Source organism: Panthera pardus, unplaced genomic scaffold, assembly GCF_024362965.1.
Source record: "Panthera pardus isolate Hobbes unplaced genomic scaffold, ASM2436296v1 HiC_scaffold_22, whole genome shotgun sequence".
Taxonomy (NCBI): Eukaryota; Metazoa; Chordata; class Mammalia; order Carnivora; family Felidae; genus Panthera; species Panthera pardus.
Window position 1 is genome coordinate 59,003,177 of NW_026526788.1, and position 23,638 is coordinate 59,026,814.

Sequence of the window (23,638 nt, forward strand, 5' to 3'; positions counted from 1 at the left end):
TTTGGTTGCTTTTCTCTCTATGTCATTTTCAATCTTTTATCAGAAAGCAGTTTTAAATTTTAGATGTATATTTTTCAATGCTTTTCTTGATGGCTGTTACAGTTTGTGTCTTATTTTAAATTTTCTTTAATGTTTATTTATTTTTGAGAGAGACAGAGGGCAAGCAAGGGAGGCTGCAGAGAGAGACGGAGACACAGAACCTGAAGCAGGCTCCAGGCTCTCAGCTGTTAGCACAGAGCCCGACATGGGGCTTGAACCCATGAACCGCGAGATCATGACCTGAGCCAAAGTCTGACGCTTAACTGACTGAGCCACCGAGGCGCCCCTGTGTCTTATTTTAAACAGCCTTCTCTAATGTGAAATTATTTCATTTTAGCTCATATTGTCTTCTAACATTTTTAGAATCAGATTTTTATTTCCTCTGGAATCTAGTTTGTAACTGGTGCAAGATAGAAATAATCCTCTTGTAAAGTCAAGTTTAGAGAATTCCCCGGCCAGGTATCCAGACTATGAATCTGATTTGCTATTATCAATGCATGCAGCTAGTGTTTTCACAATTTGAAAGTGAGAGATTTTGTAAGCAATGGCAACGGTCTGGTGTGGTGAAGGAAGGGTGTGGGGGAAATGGATGTGACACGAGGGTCACATCCTCCTAGGGCTTAGCTGACTGAGGTACAGACTTTGGCCTTGGTTCCCCCTTTCCCACCCCTCAGTATGAAAATGGCCCCAGGCAAAGGAATGGCAGGTGATCCCCCCAGGGTCCTGAGAAGTCCACCTATGTGTGCCTGTGTCAAACCACATGAATGGTCTGTTTCATTAGCATGGACCCCCACTGAAATGTCAGCCCCAGGGGGCAGGGACCTGTCCTCTTCACTTCCATCTCCCTCACACCTAACTCAGAGCCAGCATCCTGGGGTGAATGCGCATATACACCCTCATGCACACATGCACCTGCCCTTTTGTGTGCTCAGTTTGTGCCTGAGGGGTGTGTGGGTGAGCACGTGGCTCCCACGTGCATGGATACGTGGGCATGATAGGCGGGTCGTGAATGCAGGCTGGCATACTGTGCCTGGGGCACAGGAACATAGGCACGCTTTCCTCCACTGTCCCCTATCCCGTTTCTCCCCCTCCCTTTCTCAGTCCCGGAGCATTTTCTCCACGCAGGTGGGAGTATTTATTGATGGGGCCAAAATGAGGCCCCGGCAAACGTTACAGTTCCCCCTGGGAAAGCAAGCTTCATCCTTTCCCCTTCTTTCTCTCCCTCTTCTTTGCTTTCTTCTCCCCGCTCTTTCCTATTTCACATCTCTCCCCTGCCCCCCTCCGGGAGGAAGCTCATCTGAGCTCAGCCTTTGCTGACACGGCCATTTGGGCCCATTAGCTGCCTCCTAATGAGTGAGTGCCTTCTTGCCCCCTTCCCCCACCCCAGCTGGGAGGGAGGGATCAATTAGCTGCTACACACACACACACACACACACACATGTATGCGCGAATGCACGCTCACCTACACATGTACTCATGCTCCGGTGTACATATATGCACGTCACATGCACACTTATAAACACACTGATGGCACACACACATACATTCTTTCCTCATGACCAATAATATCCTTTTAGGGGTCCCCACCTTCCACAGTGCTCCCCAGCTCCCTAGACAGAGATCCTCCTCAATTCGACGAGCAGAACTCCCCCTGCCAACCCCACTCACGCCAGCTCATTCCCGGATTTCCACGATTCCAAACTCGGTCCGGCTCTCACATTTCACAGATGGGCAAACTGAGGCTGAGTGGGGAAGTGACTTGTCCCAGGCACTTAAGTCAGTTAGAAGGCAAGCTGGGAACAGACCCATGTCCTCAGACCCCCAGTCCATCACTGTCACTATCAACAGATAGAAGCGGGCTGTCCCACAAATGTCCACCTGGTACACATCAGAGCTGTGGGACTTCACGAGTAGTAAGTCCACGTTAAGGCATGTGGACATGATTCCTGGGGGTAACAGGGACCTGGGGACCTCTGCGATGTGCCGAGGGAGAGGGTCGAGCCCTCGGGCAGGCTTACCTGGTCCCTTGGAGTCAGTCTGGCCCAGAAATTGCAGAGAGATGGGTCCACCTTCAGCTTCTCCTCGGGCTTTCACAAGCCTCGTCGTGACTGCTCTCCCTTCCGAGTACTGGCCTCAGGGATCCCTGAAATAAGCTCCGTCTTGGACAGATAGGAAGGAGCACCTCACTGAGGATTCTGTCCCAAAGAGCGTCCCACGAGGACTGGGAAGGGGTAGGTGCCAGCCTGGCCCATCACACTCTCACATAGGGGGTGTGAGAACCGGGACGCAGGCCTGAGGCATGCAGGCCCAGGCAGGGACAGCCCAGGCGGCCAGGGTCAGATGCCCCCTGCACCCAGTCCCTTGGGAGAGTCTCCTCCGAGGCCTCAGCGGCTATGGCTGGACCTTGGCAACTCACATCTCCTAAGGCCCCAACCTGAAGGCTCTGTACAAAAGAGGACTTGAGGACGGGTCTGGGAGTCGTTCTGAAAGCTTACCCAGGGGGCAGGGCCTTCCAGAGCCTCTCCTCACAGCCAGGAGCAACAGTACTGTCTTTACCCCCGCTCGGCCTCTTCCCTCTGGAGGGCTGGAGTTCTCATCTAAATGTCCCTCTCCTCCCTGGGAGCCCCAGACCACTTTCCTCCCCGATCCTGTGTCCCTGTCTGGGAGGTCCTGCAGACACTGGGGCCTGTAGTTCTCTGTAACCCTCAAGGCCTCAGTGAAACCCAATACGGACCCCAGAGGGCATCCTGGGATGGGCCCCTCCGCGGATGTGGACCCCACGGTCATCTCAGTCAAGTTCCTGGGCCTGCTCCTTGCCCTTCCCATCAGCAAGTTCTCCCCTAGATTGAGTCGTCAGAGGGGGCCACCCTGCCCTAAAAGCACAGAGCAGCAGAGTCCCGGCCTGCCCATGGGAATGAGGGGGCTCTCACCTCAGCTGGCCCATCGCGGTGCCAGCGTGAGATGGAGGAGGCAAGGAACCCTGGGACAGAGGGTGTAGAAGACACAGGTTCCAGGGCGTCTGGGTGCCTCAGTCGGATAAACATCTGACTTTGGCTCAGGTCATGATAGTGTCATTCATGAGATCAAGCCCCACGTTGGGCTGTCTGCTGTCAGCCCAGAGCCTACTTTGGATCCTCTGGCCCCCTCTTTCTCTGCCTTTCTCCTGCATGCACACTCTCTCTTTCTCAAAAATAAATAAACATTAAAAAAAAAAAGGAAGGAGGAGGAGGAGAAGGAGAAGAAGAAGAAAGAAGAAGAAGGAGGAGGAGAAGAAGAAGAAAGAAGAAGAAAGAAGAAGGAGGAGGAGGAGGAGGAGGAGAAAAGAAGATGACGATGACGACACCAGACCAGGAACCAGGAACCAGTGACGACACCAGACCTGGACCAGGTTCCAGACCAGGAAAACTTGGATGGGCAGCAAACTTCTCCACTCAACACCTGAGTGACTTTGGAGAGCCACCTGCTTTTAAGTTTCATCTGTAAAAGGAGGAGAATCGGGGCTTCTTCGCAAGTGAGACATTGCAAGGATTTGAAGCCAAATAGAATCTCAATACTATTTACTTACACGTGCACTGACCATTTCCAGAAGGGTTACAAGAAACTGTCAACAGCAGTTACCTCTGGAAATGGAAATAACGGGAGGAAAGGGGGGGAGGGAACTTCTACTTTTCACGTTATTCCCGTTGCCCTGTTTTAATTTTCCTACTGAGCCTATTTTACTTTCATTTAAAAAAAAAAAGAGGGGCGCCTGGGTGGCTCAGTCGGTTAAGCGTTCAACTTCAGCTCAGGTCACGATCTCGCGGTCCGTGAGTTCGAGCCCCGCATCGGGCTCTGGGCTGATGGCTCAGAGCCTGGAGCCTGCTTCCGATTCTGTGTCTCCCTCTCTCTCTGCCCCTCCCCCGTTCATGCTCTGTCTCTCTCTGTCCCAAAAATAAATAAACGTTAAAAAAAAATTTTTTTTAAAAAAAGAAAGAAAGAAAGAGAGGATAAACTGCTTCCAGCCAAATAACCGAGCCAGTTAGTGGTAAGTTGAGTCAGTAAGTGGCAGCCTTAATTGACGTCTGTTAACGGTTAAGAGGGCAACAATCCCTCTTTCAGTGGGCATTGTATCTAGGTGTAAAAGCGATTTGTAAATAAATTGCTGTGTAGATGTTAGGTGTGATTAGTGTCTGGGTAATGATATGTTTCTATGCACAATTATGTATGCGAGACGGCCTAAGTATGAGGAGGTGTATATATACTTAAGGGTAATTATGCAAATGTTATAAGGGGATGGTTAACAGCACAGGCTTCGCAGCCCTGTTGCCTGAGTTTGAATCTTAAATCCTCTGTTTACTGGAGATACGATCTTGACCAAGTTATGTGACCTCTCCGTGCCTCAGTCTTCCTATCTTTAAAAGGGGGATAAGGAATGTACCTGCTCTATAGGATTGCTACGAAGGTTAAAATGAGCCGAGTTCTATAAAACTCTTTGAACAGCCCCTGGCACATAGTAAGTGTTCAACAAATTGTTCCTTAAAAGAAGAGCCACCGTCTCAGCCTGTCTTCCATCAAGGAAGGGGAGACGGCTGGGTAGGTCTCCCCTTCCGGTCTGTTTGTACACACCTACTGCAGGGATCTAGGGTGCTTGCTGATCCTGAGATCCAGAGCCCAGGCCTGTCCTCAAGGGGGCCCTGGAGAGGGATGGGATGACTCACATCTAGCTCTCATGCTTTCTGTGCTTCTAGGACATTCCAGGCCAATGCCCCATTTGCCCCCCTGGGTCATTCAGATTGGATGTTAGCTGAGCCAGGAGGGAGGACCGAGCCCTTGAGGGTGGGCGGTGAAGAGCGGGAAAATTCTGGCCCGCAGGAAAGAGGGACCAGGGACCATGGGGGAGGGGGCGCAGCGAGCTCAGGTCAGAAGGATCGAGGCAATTTCTAGCAGCCTAATTTCCCCAACCCCTTCCGAAGGGGTCAGCCTGCCTTCCCACCTACCCCATTGCTGCTACTCTTGCTGCCTCTCCTGATGACGGTGGGATGCCTGTTCCCCCCCTCCCAGGGGGCACCAGAGGCACCTCTGGGAGACGCTGGCCTGCCAGGCGGGTTGAGCAGGTTTGGGAGAGGGTGGGAGGAGCTCTGACTTAGGGGAGGGCCCTGGGCCAGGGACGGAGCTGACAGGGCCAGGTTTCTCAGGGTGCCATGCCAGGCGCCAGCTTGGGAGGGAGTGAATAAACCCAACCTGGAGAAAGATGAGAGAGTCGAGCCAGGCTCCCCCTCTTCTCTGGAGCCATAACCCCCTTCCCAGTGTAGACCCTATGTCCCGGCTCTGATTTCTATCAGAAGTTCTGAACCCCAAATTGAGACATGTGGCAGGGAAGTGTTTGTGGGAATCACGGGGCAAAGTGATTTGGAATGCGATATGCTTATCCTACCTCCTGCATGGAACAGGAGCACACTCCCTATGAAATCATACAGGACCCCATCTGGTGACACAGGCACAAGCATACCCACAGTCACACGCCTCACCTGCGGGCATGTGCACACAGTCCTGTACACAAAGAGACACTCAGGCACAGATAATCACAGGGACGGTGCTGGAAACCAGAGCGCTTTCTCTCCCTTTACAGATTAACGAGCCAGATTCTGGGAGCCTAAATAGTGCAGCCAAGGCTCACCTTTGGGGTCTTCAAAGAGAGACCTTCAAGGTTTTTCCTTCATAAAAGGCCGTCCTTAACTAATGCCTTGCGGTCACCCACTCCCTCCCATGTGTCGTTTGTCCTGCAGGAGAGTGGCTGACCTTCCACACTGGTGCACACGCTGGAGGCCTGTCCAGACCCAGAACGTCAGCTTGGGGTCTCCTGGAGGGTGAAGCCAAATCTTCTGCCACCCTCACTCTGCCTTCAGGGACACTGCCTTCCAAGGGAGTCACTGAGTTCGGGGAGAGACCAAGAGGTGAGATGGGAGCGAAAAGGAGGGCTGTGGGGAGAAGCCCAGAGGTGAGCTGGGATCCGAGCAGGCATCTCGGCAACCCAGAGACATAGGCCTATTACACACCCAGACAGTGTGTGTGCCGGTGGGCGGGGGGGGGGGGGGGTTTGAGGAGGGAAAGCAGGCAGAGGGGCCAGTTGGAGAATGTGAGCAACGCAGGCATGTGGGAGGGACGCAGGGGGGTGTGCAGGGGACGGTCTTCAGGTTAGATATTCTTGGACCAATGTTTCACTGAATTATAACATATTCAGCCAGTAAAATTATACATGTACTTTATGATTTCTCATTATATATGAGTATAGGGGTCAGTGAATTTCCACAAAGTGGACGCATACATGTATACATGTAAACAGCATCCCGATCAAAAAGTAGAATATTATTGGGGCACCTGGGTGGCTCAATCAGTTAAGCATCCCACTCTTGGTTTCGGCTCAGGTCATGATCTCGTGGTTTCGTGAGCTCGAGCCCAGCGTCGGACTCTGGGCTGATAGCGTGGAGCCGGCTTGGGATTCTCTCTCTCTCTCCCTCTCTCTGCCTCTCCCCCACTCACGCTATCTCTGTCTCTCTCAAAAATGAATTTAAAGGGGCACCTGGGTGGCTCAGTCGGTTAAGCATCCGACTTCGGCTCAGGTCATGATCTCGCAGTCCGTGAGTTCGAGCCCCAGGTCGGGCTCTGTGCTGACCGCTCAGAGCCTGGAGCCTGTTTCGGATTCTGTGTCTCCCTCTCTCTCTCTGACCCCCCCCCCCATTCATGCTCTGTCTCTCTCTGTCTCAAAAATAAATAAACGTTAAAAAAATTTTTTTAATGAATTTTTAAAAAGTACAATATCATTAGTACCCAGGAATACCCTCGGCCCCCTTTCCAGGCACAATACTCTGTTCTGACTTCTTACGCCAAAGATGGATTTTCCTGTTTTTACACTTTATATGAATGGAATCACAGAGTATGTTACCTTCTTTGTCTGTCTTCTGTTGCCCAACATTATAGTTCTGAGATCTATCTATGTTGTGCAGACACATCCTTAAACGATATTTGCACGTGGAGATGCACACACACTTGTAAGAGCTGGCACACGGGCCGGCTTATGTGAATAAGGTTCTGCTACGAGTATGCACACGCACAGCACGGACATGCCCGGGCTCTCACGCACATATGCGCATTCCCGTTAGGCTCACCTACGTGACTGTCACACACACGCACACATACACACACGTGTACACAAATACACCCAGAACCTCACGCGTCCACACACTCGTGCAAGTTCTCACACACAAACACACACTCACACCACGCACTCTCAGACCCGCGCACCGTACCCATTTCGCACACTCATGCCCACTCTTACACGCGGGCCAGCCCCCCAGCCTCTCTGGCACAGGCTCTAAACAGACAGAGGAATGTGATCACGCCGACAGCTGAAAACTGTCGTAAGAGCAAAGCTGTACTTTGCTGAGAAATCCGAGCCCTTATTGGAGGGATACAAGTGTCTGTGTTTCTGGAGGCTGGGGGGAGAAGGGAGGTGGCTGACGGTCTCCCAAGGCGCCTGTGGCCATCGGGCTGTTTCCATTATAACAAAATGATGAAAGCACCCGAGCAGTGAGAGCTTGACTGGGAGTAAATAAAGCTGCCACCTTTGACCCCTGGAGGCCAGGGCTCATCCCAGGACGAATGATCATGGGGGGGGGGGGGTGCTCAGGCCCAGCCCAAGTCCTCCAGCACCCAAGGCTCAAAGCCAGACTCCAGAGGGGGAGGGAGAGGGGACGTGAGAAACTGTGCGATGCCGGGGGATGTTTAAAGGGGTGTAGAGAGAGGACCCGGGGCTATGGAAGGAGGTGGGGTGGGGGACACTGGGGAGGGTGGGATGGGGAAGAAGCCTTGGACTTCGGGCTCTCCCTCCCTGGACTCTTCTCTCCTGGCACCTCTCCAGGCCTCTTCCGCTCCTGGGCTCTGAAGCAAGCACAGGTCCCCTTTCTCATGTTTAAGGCTTTGCCCTGCTTGTTTTTCTAATCACCAGGAACTACAGGCAAACAGGGGTTAGCAAAAACAAAAAACAAACAAAACAAACAAACACAGACAAACTACAGAGTCATTGGAATCCCAGAAAGGTTGAGAAGTGGTTGGTTCTGGCTTTGACAGAAGTAAGGGACTTGCTGGGCCTGCCCCCCAGGCCCCCCAACCCCTTTCCCAAGGGGCCTGCCTAGCTCTCACATAGCAGGCATGGTGCCTGGCTTAGAACAAAGCTCAACGAAGTGGGCTACATGGATAGATAAGTGAATACACGCATGGCTAGATGAAGGCAGGAAGGTTTCTTGGTAGTCAACCTCCCGACTCTGTGTGGGTTCAAAACTCTTTGAGCACATACGTGGGGCTGGTCTCACTGGGGAGTCAGGAAGCATCCTCAGCCCTTTCCAGGCCCCCTCCTTGTTTACTCTTTGCAGTTGACCCTTTGGGCAACCCCCCTTCCCTAGGGCTGACACTCACTTCATTCTGTAGCCACCTTGGCTACTAAAGGTTCACCTGGTCTAGTCCCTAGAAGAAGAAAGTGTTTTTCAATCTGGCTCTCAAAGATCCCTGCCCTCATGTCTCTCTATCCTGTACAGACCCAGTATTCACTTCCTTTGCTCCTCCTAGGGGCCACTAAGTGGCCACTAAGTCGATCCTGGGAAGTCTTACCTTGGCTAATTACAACAAAAGTGATGATAACAAGAAAACAGAGCAATAAACATTGCTTCTTGGCCTTTTGGCTAAGATCAAGTGTAGTCAAACAGACTTTGCAATGAACAAAATTTTCACCACAAGATGAGGACACTCCCAGGCTTGTGTGTGAGGGACATATAGGGAAAGATGACAGAAAATAGACCCACTCCACCTCCCAGCCCTATCACCCCATCTGGGCCTGACTTAGCAAGACAAATACACAGAGACAGTTCAAGAAAAGCACCCCCATTTTCCTGCAAGCCTGGAAACTTCTGGCGGGAGCTCCAGTCTTCAGTTGGAGAGAGTGATCTCTGGAGGAAGCTGAGCAAAAGGAGGACAGAGCCGGCATGGGGGCCAGTCCTCGGCTGGGGGAGTTGCCTCTGGTCAGCGAGACATCGCCTGCAGCCAAGCGCTCAGAACCTGGCCCTTCTTTATCCCCTAAGCACAAAGCCCATTTTCCCCAAATCCATGACAGAGACTTGACTTGGTCTTGGTCCCTGGGGGCAGGGCAGGGCTAAACTCCCCGGCTGGGATAGGGAGGGCACTCAGGCTGGAAGAATCTGAGGCAGCTGAGCCCTGTGTGTCAGCACTGGATTCTTGGTCTGCACCGAGGGCCCCCTCTTGGCTAAGACTCTCTTGCTTCGTCAGCTGAGATGAAGGAGAAAGCCAGGTGCCCTAGGCTTCAAAACCAACCAGAGACCCGGAAGACATAAGCATCAGAGAAATTAAACAGGTTTCTGCCTCCTCCCTTTAGAGTTCCCCCAAACCCAACCCAAAGAATGACCAACTGTTACTGAGATGTTACTCTAGGCCAGACACTGTTCTCTGGGTTTCCGTAAGTTGACTGATTAAATCATGGCAATAATTCTCTATATAAGTACTACTCTTATTCCACCTTCCAGATAAGAAAACTGAGATCTAGAGAGGTTAAGCTACTGGTCCAAGATCGCCCAGTTTTTAAGTGGAGAACTGAAATTGGAACCCAGGCAGTCTGGCCTCTAGGGAGCTGGTAGCAGGTGTGTCAGTCTGGTTTGGAGGCAGGGAAGTTCAGCAGGGCCAGGTTCAGGAGTCAGATCGGAAGGTATTCATGGGGCACCCGGGGGGCTCAGTGGGTTGAGCGTCTGACTTCGACTCAGGTCATGATCTCACGGTTCATGGGTTCGAGCCACGCATCAGGCTCTGTGCCGACAGCTCAGAGTCTGGAGGCTGCTTCAGAGTCTGCGTCTCCCTCTTCTCTCTGCCCCTCCCCCGCTCACGCTCTGTCTCTGTCTCTCAAACATAAATAAACACTAAAAAATAACAAAAAAAAGAAACATTTGATATGTCCACCTATTTACTCTTTCATGTGAATGTCGGAATCTTTCTTTCTCTTAATATAAGAAAATGTCTGCTTTGATTTTTGATTAGTAGGACATTGAGCCTGTACATTTTCTTAGGGAGTTCTGACGTTTTTACACTGTTTGGCATCTTCCCCTAGGAATACGGCACGTCCCACTCCTTACCTGTGCCCTCGTTAGCAGTTTAATGGCTGTGTGCTATTCCTTTGTGAAGCAGCTTTCTAGCTGGCTTAACCATTACCCTAGTGTTGGGTTGCTTCCAAGGTTGAGCTGTTATGAATGGTGCTCCTATGAACATCTTTGTACAAATTGCTTTTTTTATTTCCCTGGGATATGGTCCCAAAAGTGGGATTATCTGATCAAAGGATATGAACAGTATCATGGTTTTTGTTACATCACTCGAGGAGGACGGGATTAATTTACAGCACCACCAGCAACATATAAAGAAATGTCTACTCTTCCCTTAACAAACCCTCAAGCACCTTGAAAACTTAAAAGGGTAACCTGTTCCTAAAGTAAACAAACCACAGCCACGGGAGGACAAAAACAGGAGTTCGAAAGCACGGGGTTCTGAAGATCACTGATCATGCAGCCAAAGAGGCAGGCTGCCTCCGGTGTGTGGCTGCCCCACTGAGTCCCTGGGACCAGGTTCCCCGTCAGCATGTGAGCCTGGTTTGTTTCTATTGACTGAGCATATATTCGTAGGCCATTTATTCTGTGTCAGGTACTATTCTAAGCACTTTACAAATAATAACTCATTTACTTCTCAGATCAAGTTCACAAGATAGGTGTTATTGTTATTGTTGTTATTATTTTAAACGTTTATTTATTTGTTTTGAGAGAGAGCAGGCACACACGCATATGTGAACAGAGGGAGGGGCAGAGAGGGAGGGAGAGAGAGAATCCCAAGCAAGGCTTCTCACTGTCAGTGCAGAGCCCCATGTGGGGCTCGATCTCACAAAACTGAGATGTGGCCCGAACAGAAATCGAGAGTCAGACACTTAAACACCTGAGCCACCCAGGCACCCTGCTAGATCCTGTTATTATTATGATGCTCGTTTTATAAAGAAATCAAGCCATAAAGAAATTTGCTGTAGGTCTTATAGCTAGAAGAACTTGAACTCGGGCCGTCTGGCATTGGATTATTAACCACTGTGCGCTGCTCACTTGACCAGGTACAGGCACTTCAACTTGAAGCCACCCTTCTTTTTCTGGGTCCTGCCTTGGCCCCAGCAGCCCAAATCCCCTTCAGGAAAGGAAGGCCCTAAACCTTCTGGTCCTGCGTTTCAGACTTTCTTACATTGGCCTTCTAATTACTTTCTTCTCACATACAGCCCCCATCCGTTGGATCCTGCCATGTGCCAGCCATTGGGCTGAGCACTTTTAGGTATTTTTATCTCTTTTATTCTTCACCACAATCAAACAAAGTAGGTGGCGTATCTTCATTTTATAGAGGAGTAACCTGAGGATCAGAGAGGCTAAACATGTTGCCCGAAACCACACGGCTAGTGGAGCACGGGGACAATTTGAATCCTGTTCCAACATCAACGTCTTTGGTCTTTCCATTATACTTCCCTCCTCCCCAGCCTCCTGAAGCCCCCACCTTTTACCCTAGTCCATTTTTCTTTGCCACGAGTGGCTTTCTTCACGTACGCTGAGGTGGAAACAAACCCTTTTGGTACAACTCCACTGCTTTTCCTGGCCACGGTAAGGCCTGGCTTCACCAGGGCCTAAGTAGTCACCCCCAAGATAAGTGCTAGCTTTACCTTGTGCTTCTTGGAACTGAGGGCCACTCCCTGAGAGAGGCCCAGATAGCTCCTTCCTTTCCTGTTTCAAAGTCCACGCCCTGTGGAGCCCGCCCACAGGGTTCCTTCCTACTTCCTGCCTCAGGATCGGCACCTAATTTACAGAGTGCACATGATGGACAGGTTCGGATTCCAATGAGTAGACCGCATCCCTCTGTTCAGATGTGTGCTCCTCCTACTTTTTCAGGTCCTCCGGAATGACTCATAGCTCAGGTACCTTGTGGGGAGTGGTTTTTACCAATCCCGCCATACAATTCTACAAGCCCCAGATACCCCTGAGCATCTATTATCCTAAATATACCGAGTTCCCACCCAGGATAAAAGAAGGCACTTCCTGGGCACCTGGGTGGCTCAGTTGGTTAAGCATCCACCTTCGGCTCAGGTCATGATCTCATGGTTTGTGAGTCCAAGCCCCTTATCGGGTGAGGGTGAGCTTGAGTCCCACTTTGGGCTCTGCACTGACACTTGGGAGCCTGCATGGGATTCTTTCTCTCTCCCTCTCTCTCTGCCCCTCGCTCACTCGAGCTCTCTCTCTCTCTCTCTCAAAAATAAACTTAACAAAATAAAAAATGAAATAGATATCAAATCTTCCAGAGTTTGATCCCCGGCAAACTCTGGAAGAGTCAATGGCAGCACCAACTTCAGAAACTGTGCTTGGCATGTTGATTGGTTGAGTATTTGTGTTTGCATGAACATGCTAACCTATGTGGCTATATACTTCTCTGCACGGGAGACAGTGGGAGACGGCATTTCAGTGGGGACAGCGCAGGTGCATGTCTGTCTGCACAGGTGGATCCGGGACTTCATGGGGGAGGGGGGTTAATGTTACGCTCAGGACTTTGTTCGTGTGTTTTTGAGAGTAAAGGTCTGCACGCACCTCTCAGTTTGCATGTGCGTTTGTGCGCACACAACCTACGAGTTGGGTAAAGGGGCTGGTTAGGAAGTTTCCCAGACCAAGAGCACTAAGAAAACACTCAGCAGGGAGACTGGACAGGACAGGTAAGCGAGAAAGGGAAAACAGAAAAAAAAAGAGTCAAGCCTAATGCTTCGTAAATAAGCAAAGGGATGTTGCGGTAAGTCCGAAATGCCCCAGACAGATTCAGACAGGTTTGCGGCACTCAGCAAAGTCATTTGTAGCCCAGGGCAGGAATGGCAGGTTAGAGTTAGTGGTAAGTATGCGCTAGCCCCAGTTCTCAGGGGTGAGGGACTGGAAAGTATGGTAAGGCACTGCCCCGCTCCCATCCTCCAGGCCCTGGGCCCCAGCCTTTCCCCACAGGTTGGCCTCTCTAGGTAAAGATAGTTTGTCCTTGGTACAGAGGTGGGGGCAGAGGAGCGAGGCTCCAGGAGGCCTCTTTAGGCCGTGCCGGTACCCTTCATCCCTCTCCCTGCTCCAAAGGCAAAGGAACCTTCTTCTTCCCGAAGCTGCTGAAAGGTTTCGCTGACTTCAGAGAGACAGAGGAGGAGGGAGGAAGGAGGGGGAGGCCTCTGAGGTGGGGAAGGTTTTGCTGAACCTGCAGGCTACCCAGCCCTTCCCTGGTTCCTCATTACTGAGGCCCTTGGGCATGAAATATCTTTTTATTTGAAGGCCAAAAAGAACCCAGGGCTGCATTAATGACCAGCCAGCACCGGGGCCTGAGGCAGGGGACTGGCTCCCTTGACCTTGAAATCCTGCCTACATTTTCCTGCTGCACTGATGTTCTATTTTTCCAGAACTTGTCTCTACTGCTTTAGCCCTATCCTCTCAATGGGACCTTAAAGAGGCCCCAAGAGGAGGAAAACTGAGGAGGCAAGGAGAAGGGTTTCTCCTAGTCCCAGGCGCTCATCGGCTGGCTCGGGTAACTGAGCAAGGCCGACAGCATTGAGTTTCAACAGCTCCCAGACAAGTAGGGCTGACAAACATTTTACACAAATTTTACTACAGTAAGAAAGATGGTAAAGCAGAGCTACAGCCAATGAAATAAGATTCCGACAACAGCTTGCTGAAATAGAAGACAGAGTCCGTTGGGTCCGTTTTATAAACAAAAAAAGTAAGGGCCAGAGAAGTTAATCGATCTGTTCTGATACACATTTATTTTTGATTTTTATTTTATTATTTTTTTTAGAAAGAGAGAACATGTGTATGTGTATGATTTTGATTTTATTTTTTTTAGAAAGAGAGAGAGAGAGAGAGAACATGTGCATGTGTAAGCAAGGGAGGGGCAGAGGGAGAGGGAGAGAGAGAATCTTAAGCAGGCTGCACGCCCAGCACAGAACCCAACATATAGTAGGAGTAGGGTGTGTGTGTGTGTGTGTGTGTGTGTGTGTGTGTCTGTGATTGGGATAGGAGAGAAATGGATGTTGCCAGGGCATTGCACTGAGGAGATGGCGGTCAGTGGAAAGGTATGAGAGAATTTGTCTCAACTGATACCAAATGGTGAATGGTAGCTGGGGATTGGGGGAGGGTACTACCAATGAAGCCGCAAGTTGAAGGCCATGAATGGTGGGATAAAGGGCTTGGATTTTCCTATAGGCAATGGCGAGTGGTTTCTAAGCCAGAGAAGAATGTGCCTTGCATGTCCTTTGTGAGGGTGTGAGGGGGTGGGGGGGGGGATTGGGCCTCTCCAGCAGGGTGAATTCCAAAGAGAGGGGTGAGGTGCCAGCCAGGAAAAAGAAGGGAAGTGGAGGAAGCTGGGGTGGCAGTAAGACTCCGGGCGTGAGGGTGGAGGGTAAGTAAGGTTGCCTCCTAAGGAGTGTGGAAGGAACTCCAAGCCAAGAGGCCCAGAGAGGAGGGTGGGAGCCACGGGAGCCCCCACCCCCCCCCCCAGCATGGAGTGGCCATGCTGTGACCATGCCGAGCTAGTGCACAGCCCTGGGCAGCCCCAGGCTCTGCTTTCTGAGCCTCGCGCCTCATTGAGAGGTTATTAATAGGGAGTTTGTCTAGTGTCAGAGCGCAGACATAAACTGCATTAGCATTACCCCATAATCTTATTTAGTAAATGCTCATGCCGCTCCGTCTCCTGTAATTGCATTGCAAAGATGCAATATTTATGAAAGGGGAGAGGGGATGTCACTGCTCATCTTGGCGCTGCAGTAAAAGTCCCGGGAAATACAGTAAGGGCCGCGGAGGCCTGGCCCTGGGCCTGAGAGGGTGGGCAGTGCTGGCGCCTAGCGCTCTCAGGGCGACCCACCAGGATGCCCAGCCCGGCCCAGAGCCCCCACCCCCACCGCCTCTCCAGAGCCTTGAGTATCAGAGCAAAGGGGTGTGGGTGGAGACGCCAGCCACACCGCTGTCCTTGGTGTTACTCCTTCAGAGGGTCCTGGTCCCTGCCAGATGCACTGAGCCCTTCCGGTGGGCTTGAAGCCCCAGCTTTGGCCCGCTCCCACCCTCGTTGGATTTCTAGGGGACCTTGCCTTGACTGCATAACCTGGGTGGCTTGGCAGAGCTCAGTGGGCAGGCGGAGGGCAACATCAGGCAGGAAGCCTGAGGGCCAGAGGTCCTTGCCGGGGCAGGGTCTCAGTATCAGTGCTGACCACTGGGTGGCCAAAGCCTGCTGCAGCCCTCGGTTCCCTGAGGTGCGGGTCCTCTTCCACCCTCCTAGGAATCCATGGCTCGGTCCCTAGGGCACCCCCACCCGACACCCACTTGGGGCCAGTACCATGTGTCCTGCTTCTGGGTGAAGGAGACAAGGAGGTGAACTTCGCCATGACCTCAGAAGCATGGCCGTGTGCCCACGGTCTCCACAGCTCTTGGGCGGAGCTCACCAACAAGGAGGACTCACTGGTACTGAGAGCGCCTGTGGGCATGTATGAGTGCTGGGGGACAAGCTGGGACTCTGGTGCGCCTCCAGGCACTTGCAGTTTAGAGCGGGACAGACATGCAGACGTGCTTCCTACCTCAGGGATTTGAGGGCCATCTTGGGCAGTGGAGTTCTTCCCCAGCCACATGTGGGGAAGCTTTCTGTGGTTAGGGCGCTATGAGCCAGACCTCAAAAGACCCGATCAGCGGAGGTGCGGAGGACGTTGAGTGGGAGAAGAGCTGAACGAAAGGATGCCTGTGTTCGGAAGGCATTATCCAGAAAGGTGGGGGCAGGGAGGTGGAGGCCTCGATCAGGAGCCACCCCATCAGTTGCTGGTGGTGGGGATGGGGCTGGGGTCTCGGGTGAGGCTGCTTCTGGAAATCCATTATGAGAGAAGGCAGGTGCCCAGCTAAGCACTTCCTGGGGACCCCGGGAAGTGCCAGAGGCTCAGCGCAGCTCCCTGGCCTTGGGGCTGGGATGGCCCCCAGAGGCAGGAGCACACCCCTTTCATATCTCACAACCCCACACTCTACACTTCAGCCACATTCATACACCGCCCCCCAGCACCCCATTCAGTGCAGAGGGATTCACAGCTCTCAATGCCCTTACACACCCATGCAGCCGTGCCTGCCCACACCGCCTTGCCTCCCTCACTGACATCCAACTGGTCTAATTTCCGGTGGCCCCGTTGGCCTGCCTCCCGGTTCTGCGCTCACTTCCCCAGACCCCAGACTCCAGTGGGGAAGGGGCCCTCAAACCAGGGAGTGAGAAGGCAGCTGAGAACCAGGGAGACGGGTGGGCTGGGCGGAGGGCTTCGCCCCCCTCTCCGCGTCCGCTCCCTCCCCGCTGTCCCATTAATCACAGCGTCGTCGCAGTCCAGTTGGGGATCCCTGCCGCCCAGTGCCACACGCAGCCCGCAGAACAATGGGATTATTTCCGGGGGGAGAGGACGCCTCGGGCAGGGGCTCAGGCGGCGGTGCCTTCTTCCCTCAACCCGTCCCTCGGCACCCAACCAGCGCCTGCGGCGGCCAGGGACGTGTGGCAGAGCGGACGCGGGTGGCGCGCGGGTGGCAGGGCCTGGCCGGTCTAATTCAATTAGCGGGGCCGCTGCAGCCTCGGAGCAACTCTGGGCCCGGGGGGCTCAGCTTAGGGCAGCTGCTCTTTGTGCGCAGAACCCATACATATGTATACAGTCCCTCCCCCTTAGCCACCCCCACCCCAACTCCTGGCACCTGCGGCTCCCCCGCCCCCTCCCTCCCTGCCTTTGGCCTCCCCAGAAAAGTTGGGAAGCTGTGTGGCTGCTTGTGGGCCCGAGGTGGCCGGCAGCGTGCGCGCCCGAAGGGAGGGAGGTGGTTTTTATCTGAGCCTGGGGTCTGGGTGGAAGGCGGTGTTTGTAACATCCTTGTGTACTTGTGTGTGGAGGCGTGAAGGAGGCCTTGCGAGCAGCTGCCAGAATTGCACACAGGAGTGTGTGTGTGTGTGTGTGTGTGCGCGTGTGTGCAAGGGTGAGTGTGGACCTGTGAGCGCGAGCCTGAGAGAGAGGGTGCTGGATCTGCTCCAACGCTGAATCTGGAAGGCCTCGGGTGTTGGTTGTGTCTGCCAGGGACCATTCGTGTATATGCGGGGGCCATATGCAGTCGGGACAGAGCGTGGAACACATTTCCTCGACAGCAGCTGGGTCTCCCAGGCGGAATCCGTTCCCCTGCCTCCCGCAGCGGGGTTTTCTGATGGAGGAGGAGCTTGGCCAGTTCATTTCAAACCCCAACTCCAGCTCAACTCATTTACGCGGAGGACACTTGCGGCGCCCACTGGGCGCAGCCGCAGCGCGGAGGTAGAGGTGCGGGCAGAGGTGCGCAGAGGTGCCGCGGCCAGGGCTTCTCAGCGGGAACGGCGGTCGTCCCTGGCCAGGTTTTCCGTTCGCAGCGCAGTGTGGCTGCGGCTCAGGGAGCACCTGCAGCTTCCGACGTGCCCTGAGCGCCCGCGGAAATGTCCAGACGTGTCCAAGCCAAGGTGGCCCAAGCTCCTATGGGTGACCGCAAGACCCTCCCCGCCGCAGCCCAGGACTGAACCCCTCTAGGGGGCCGGGTTTCCGGAGCTGGGAGGTCTCCACCTGCCCTTCCTCTGTGGCCCAAATGTATGCCCCAGGAAGGCTGAGGACCTGAACTGAGGCCAGAAATCTGGTTAGATCTGACCACTTACAGGTTCGTGGCCCAGCCGGAAAGCCCCCCTCATTTTCAGCTTGACTGAGTGGCTGGAGCCACAGAACCGCACACCCAGAGGTCTGGCCCACCGATCCTGAAGAGCCTGCCAGACCCCACCCTGTCCCCCCCTGCTCCCTGCCCTGGGGTGCAGAGAGTAGGTTTCTAGGAGGTGGTGGTGGCCCCCCCAGGCCCCCCATTCAGCAAGCTGGCACTCCCCGGCTCCCTCTTCCTCCCCCACACCACATTCAGCATACCCAAGGACTGGCTATGACCCTCTGCCTCCGAAATTCCTCGGATCAGCATGGACCCACTTGTCGGCTGGGCAGGGCCAAGGACGGAGGCCGAGGGTCGGCATGCTGGGGTGTACCTGTGGTCCTGGGTCCCAGGCTGGGGTGCTCTACTGGGTCCAGTGGTGGGAAGCTAAACTTGGTGCCCAGGGAGCCCTTCAGGAGCTGTCAACGGATGGCAGGGTCACAGAGCGCTATTCTGCCCCGAACCTCAGCCCACACCCTGCCCAACCCTTTCCCCATCCTGGCATTCTGAGAGAAGACTGGCATCAAAGATCTGCTCTGCCACGGGCATGGGTCTGGATGGTGGGACCTGAGGGTCTCTGGGCTTCCTTTGGGGGAGAGTTGGTCAGAGAGAGGCCTGAGGTCCTAGCTCCATGCCCAGAGGTGATGGGCCAACAGCTGCCTTTGTATAGAGGCCAAGAAGGGGACCCCTACAGGGCAGGGCCTAGACTTAAGACCCCGTTGTTCAAGCAGGCTTTGGGGTAAGGAGCTAGCTCCTAACCCAGGTGACAGCTGAGGTATGTTTTCTAGCAGGAAAGATCTATCTTTCTCTGTCTTCAACCTGTCTGTGGTCCCTCCACTGATGAATAAATGGACGCTTGTCCCTCCATGTTGGAGAGATCCTCAGTCCCTATTCCTGTAAGGACTTGGGTAGGAGCACCTGGGGCTGGCCCCAGACACCCCCCCCCCCAACCCTGAGAAATCACTGAGTCGTGTAGCTGGAACCAGCCTGACCTGCTCACTCCCTCCTTCCCTAACCTAGAGATAACACCCTCCCACACACCTTGGAGGTGGAGTGCCCTTTACTGGGTCTCTAAGTCCTCAAGTCACCAGCTGCGCTTGCCCCTCCATTCCCCCCCCCCCCCCCCCCCGCCTTCCCTGAGGCAGGTGAGCAAGGCAGAAACTTCCGTATTGGAAACCCAGATCCCAATGGCCCCACTGCCACTGCTCCATGTTACACATCCCCTTGCATATTTCTCAGCTTGTTCTACCCTTTCCCTGCGAACTATCGATTGGGCATATCCTGTCTCCCCCGTTCCACACCCACAGGCCCGCATGTGGCCATTTCCCAGACAACTACACTAGAAAATAAGACCTCTCTCCCACAGATACACACACTCACGAGCATGCATACACACACACACCATTAGCACAGCCTCACTTTCACACAGTAGCTGACGGATGCTCTCACCCCATCACATGTGCCCGTTATACAGGAACAGTTAGGGACACATTCTTATCTGTTACAAAAAACACACTCACTGGCATCGCAGGCAAATACAGTTGTAAAAATGACCTGGACTCCCCTCCTGTCCCCTAGTCCCCTCACACACATGCATTTTGCTTGCAGTCGAATGCCAGCAGCCTAACACGGGTGCATAATAGACGCTCAATGCATATTTGTTGGGTAGATTTTAAAAAGTATTCCTCAGAGACATGCCCAGGCTATCATGCCCCCACTGTCACGCACACTTTCACATCTGGCTTTCCCCTCATGGACACACAGTCCCACAAACACAAAGTAATTAAGTTATCACACACACACCCCTAAGCTAAAGTACAACCCCTGGCCCAGGGGTCTCTCCCAGAGGGGGGAGGGAGCCGTGTGGGATCCAAAGGGGCTGCCCTCTAGGGCTGAGCCCTCCCTTTCCTCCTCCCCCAGCCCCAGCCCCAGCCCCAGCTGCTTCTCTTTTAATTGGAGGCACTTCTTCATTCTGCAGGCAGGGGAGAGGGGAGGCAGGGGAGAGGGGAGGCGGGGGAGAGGGGAGCGGAAGGCGCTTGGGGGGGTGGTTACCAGGTGGCTTTAGGGCCGGAACTCACCTAGACACATGCAAGATACTCCTGCAAAGCGAGGGCCACAGCTACCGAGTTTGGTGTTGAGAAATCAGCTTGTAATGAATGGAGTCAGAAAAACAGCATTTGAGTCCAGTCTGTGTCCCTTCCCAGCTTTCAGTGCCTTGGCCTTCTCATCTGTGAAATGGAGATAACAAGAGCCACATCACAGGGTTATTGGAGGATGACACGAGATAATAACTGTGACTGAAGGTGCCGGGACATCGCTGTGTGCTCCTACTCTCTCTCCCTCTCCTCCTCTTTCCGTGTGTGTGTGTGTGTGTGTGTGTGTGTGTGTGTATAATTTATAGTCAAATTGGTTTCTCTCCTCCTCTTTCCTAACAGGGCCACCGCTGGGGCCCTGCACTGAAGCTGCATGTCTCCTCCCCACCCCCTTCCGAAAACTTTCTGACCTCATGTGACACTGCTTCTGGGAGGGGTGGGGGCCAGAACCCAGCAACTCCTGAACCTCTTGTCTCAACTTCCTAGGAAAAGAAGGGACTGAAAGGGTACCCTGGCCCTCAGCAACTACCCTATTGGAAAACAAAGGTGGAAACAACCACCCTATTGGAAAACAAGTTGGACACAGAGAACCCCATCTTGGGGAAGGCCAGCACTCAGAACTGCATTGGGATAAAAGTTGATTCTGATAGGTGGGAGGGGGGGGGCTGAAGGGGGGTATGGAAAAGATCAGTGAGGCAAACACCTGTAAGCGCCAGGGAAAGTCAAGATGTCCCTGGGTTGCAGGATTTTGATGAGAAGAGCCTCCTGACAGTCTGAAGAGGCCACTAGGCAGCTGTGACCTCTGCCAACCTTCGGCTGGTGAGGTCTCCCGCCAGGGACTCTGGCCAACTGGTGCCAGATCTGAGGAGTCCAAGAGGTGAGTAAGATAGATGCCTAAATGGTGGAATAGGAAAGGTCAGAAAGACATAGGTGTTGGAAAGATTCAGCCAGAGGAGGAAGGAGGGAGGAACGGGGAGAGTGTTAGGAACGCTTAGGAGGTTCCTGCACGGGCCAGAGAGGGTGGCAAAGGTAAGTTGTCCTAAAGATAAGAGGGCTTTAATTGCAGCAGACAGAACTGTAGTTAATCATGAAAAGGATCAAGGCACTGCAGTCCAGCCTCAAAGGAAGCAGAAGCACCCCTCTCCATACTTCTCAGCCTCATACGGGGAAAACAATTCAGATTTGGGGAACCAGATCAATCTTCTTCTGTCTGTGGGACTTTGGGCAAGTTTGTTCATCTGACCAAGTCTCGGTTTTTGTTTTTTCTTTTTAAAAATGAATATAACTCATATACTATGATAACCCCTTTAAATCATACAATTGAGTGGTTTTTAATATATTCACATAGTTGTGCAACCATTGCCACTAATTCCAGAATATTTTCATCACTTCAAGTGGAAACTTCGTATCCACTCGCAGCCACTTCCAAACTTTCCTCCTCCAACCTCTGGCAACCATTATCTGCTTTCTGCCTTTATGGATTTGCCTATCCTGGATGGTTCGTATGGATGCAGTCTTTTGATAAGTGGCCTTTTGTGCCCGACTTCTTTCACTTAGCATCATGTTTTCTAGGTCCTTCCACGTTGTAGCATGAATAATATTCTGTTGTATGGATACACCACATTTTGTTTGTCCATTCATCAGATGATGAACAGGTGAGTTGCTCCCACTTTTTGGCCATTATAAATAATACTGCAATGAACACTCATTTAATTTTCGTACTTACTTAAAACTTGGAGGTGTTTCTATTAACTTCACAGAGTTGCGAGTCTTAAATGACATTGGTGTGGTGAGGTGCCTGGCACATAGTAGCTTCTCAGTAAAACACTTAGGTTTATCTCTGCTTTATTTAGTTCCTCTAAGATAAGAGGCAGGAAGGAGACAAATTTAGGTTCAAACAACTGCTGGGTAAGGTTGTAGAACCTGGATTGGGTGGGTGAAGAGGAGTGAACTGGCAAGGGAATAGGGCTCTCGCCTGTTTCTGCTCAGTGTTTACAAACCACCACCTATTTCGCACATGGCCTTGCCTTGAGCGGGCCTTTGTCCACCTGCCGGGAGCCCAGACAAGATTTTCTCCAGGTTTCCAGGCTAACCCATAAAAGCAACTCAAATCCAGCTTCTCCATCTTGACCAAGTCACTTAGCATCTGAAATTTGGCTTTCTTACATCTATAAAATAGTATAATTTCTTACTATATCTATAAAAGAGATAATACTCATCTTGAAGAGTTGGTGGTTCATAGCATTCCCCATAATACTTACCACGATCTGACTTATTGTATTTGCTTCTTTGTTTATTGTCTAACCCCCTCTATGGAACGTAAACTCCATGAGGGCAGGACCTTGGTTTTGTTTACTGCTGTTTTCCCAGTGCCAAGAACAATGCCTGACACATGGTAGGTATTCAATAAATATTTGTTGAATAAGGAGGTTCATTCATTCATTTTTCACCCAACATGAGTATATCCTGTGGTTTGGGGCTATACTCCACAGGAGGGAAACTGAGATGAGTTCCCTGCTTCCAAGGAGGTCTCTTCAAGTGGAAATAACAGACATGACTGAAGCAAATAGACTGTAATGAGACTTGATCAATAGAATGTGCACCTTCATCTTGCCTGATAGAGACAGTCCCTCCCTGAAGACCTGTTGAATCTGAAATAGACCAGAAATAGATCCAAAGTGATCCAATGTGCACCGTCCCAGAGCTTGGCTCCTGGCAGGGAGCAAACCTTTCCCTACTGGAGAGGGGAAAGAGAGGAAGCAGAAAAAGGGAGTTTCCTCCTTCTCTCCTGGGCTATAAGCCAGTCAGCCACAGTCAAAACTTTAAAAGGCCTAAATTTGTCCAGATACACTTCCCTGATGTTGGTCCCACCAACCCTAGCCCCCCCCCCCCCCCACTGCCTTAAGTCCCCAGGCCTCCCTCCCAGGATTCCAAAAGTAAGAAAATAACTCCTTCCCCTCACCACAGTCCAAAGGTTTCTTGCTTGGAATAGCCAGCCCCGTGCTAGTTGCTAGGTGAAAACAATCTGATTGAATTCATTCGCATACTGTGGGTACTGCTTCTTTGGGGCGTGTTTATTTAAAAGGAAAGGGGTATCTTGAGGCATGGGCCCCCTGGAAACAAGCCCCAAGCCACCTCTCTTGACTTTTGCCTTCCTCTCAGGAAGTCTTCCTTTCCTCAGTTTCTCTAAATAGGCTGGGTTGGGGTGGTTGTTGATTTTTTTCAACAACCTACAGCCGGTTGTTCATAGGCCTGTGTTTTTAAAAAGGACAAGCCTGAACTCACCTTCCTGCCTCAGGGGCCTGGGCTCCATACCTGGGAAGTAGACAGTCTTCTACTTTCTAACAAGCCAGACTTGAAGTTTGCAGTAAATCCTCTTGTTGAAGGACAGGTGTTTCCCAGCTGAGCCCTTGGGGAGATTCTCCAGTAGCGCAGGGACACCCTTCCCCAGAGGCCTAGTGGGCTGGACCTCTTTGGCCCCATTCAAAGTGAGGGGAGACTCCTGCCACACCGGGAAGAGGGCTCTATCCTCCACCTCCTTGGGTCCGTCTGTTTATCGGTCTCTGGGAATGGCCGCCTCCTGTTCTTTTTCTCCTTTTAAGTCTCTGAATCTCTTCTCTCTCTTCCTGAACTACTTCTCGGTGCCTCGGTCTCCGTCCCTCTGTCTCTGGCTCCTGCATCAGTCTC

At 52.3% G+C, this 23,638-nt stretch overlaps 1 long non-coding RNA gene across 2 annotated transcripts; it reads right to left on the bottom strand.

Moving 5' to 3' along the window:
* Positions 1–5,114: 5,114 nt before the first annotated feature.
* On the bottom strand, positions 5,115–23,612 carry LOC128779025 (uncharacterized). 2 transcript variants are annotated; one of them, XR_008424906.1, is made up of 3 exons: positions 23,237–23,612; positions 19,937–20,086; positions 5,115–5,948 (listed from the first exon to the last, which is right to left on the bottom strand). It is a non-coding gene; the product is annotated as an uncharacterized LOC128779025 (long non-coding RNA). The 2 variants fall into 2 exon arrangements; XR_008424907.1 differs by lacking the exon at positions 5,115–5,948 and adding an exon at positions 18,147–18,277.
* Between the last annotated feature and the right edge of the window lie 26 nt (positions 23,613–23,638).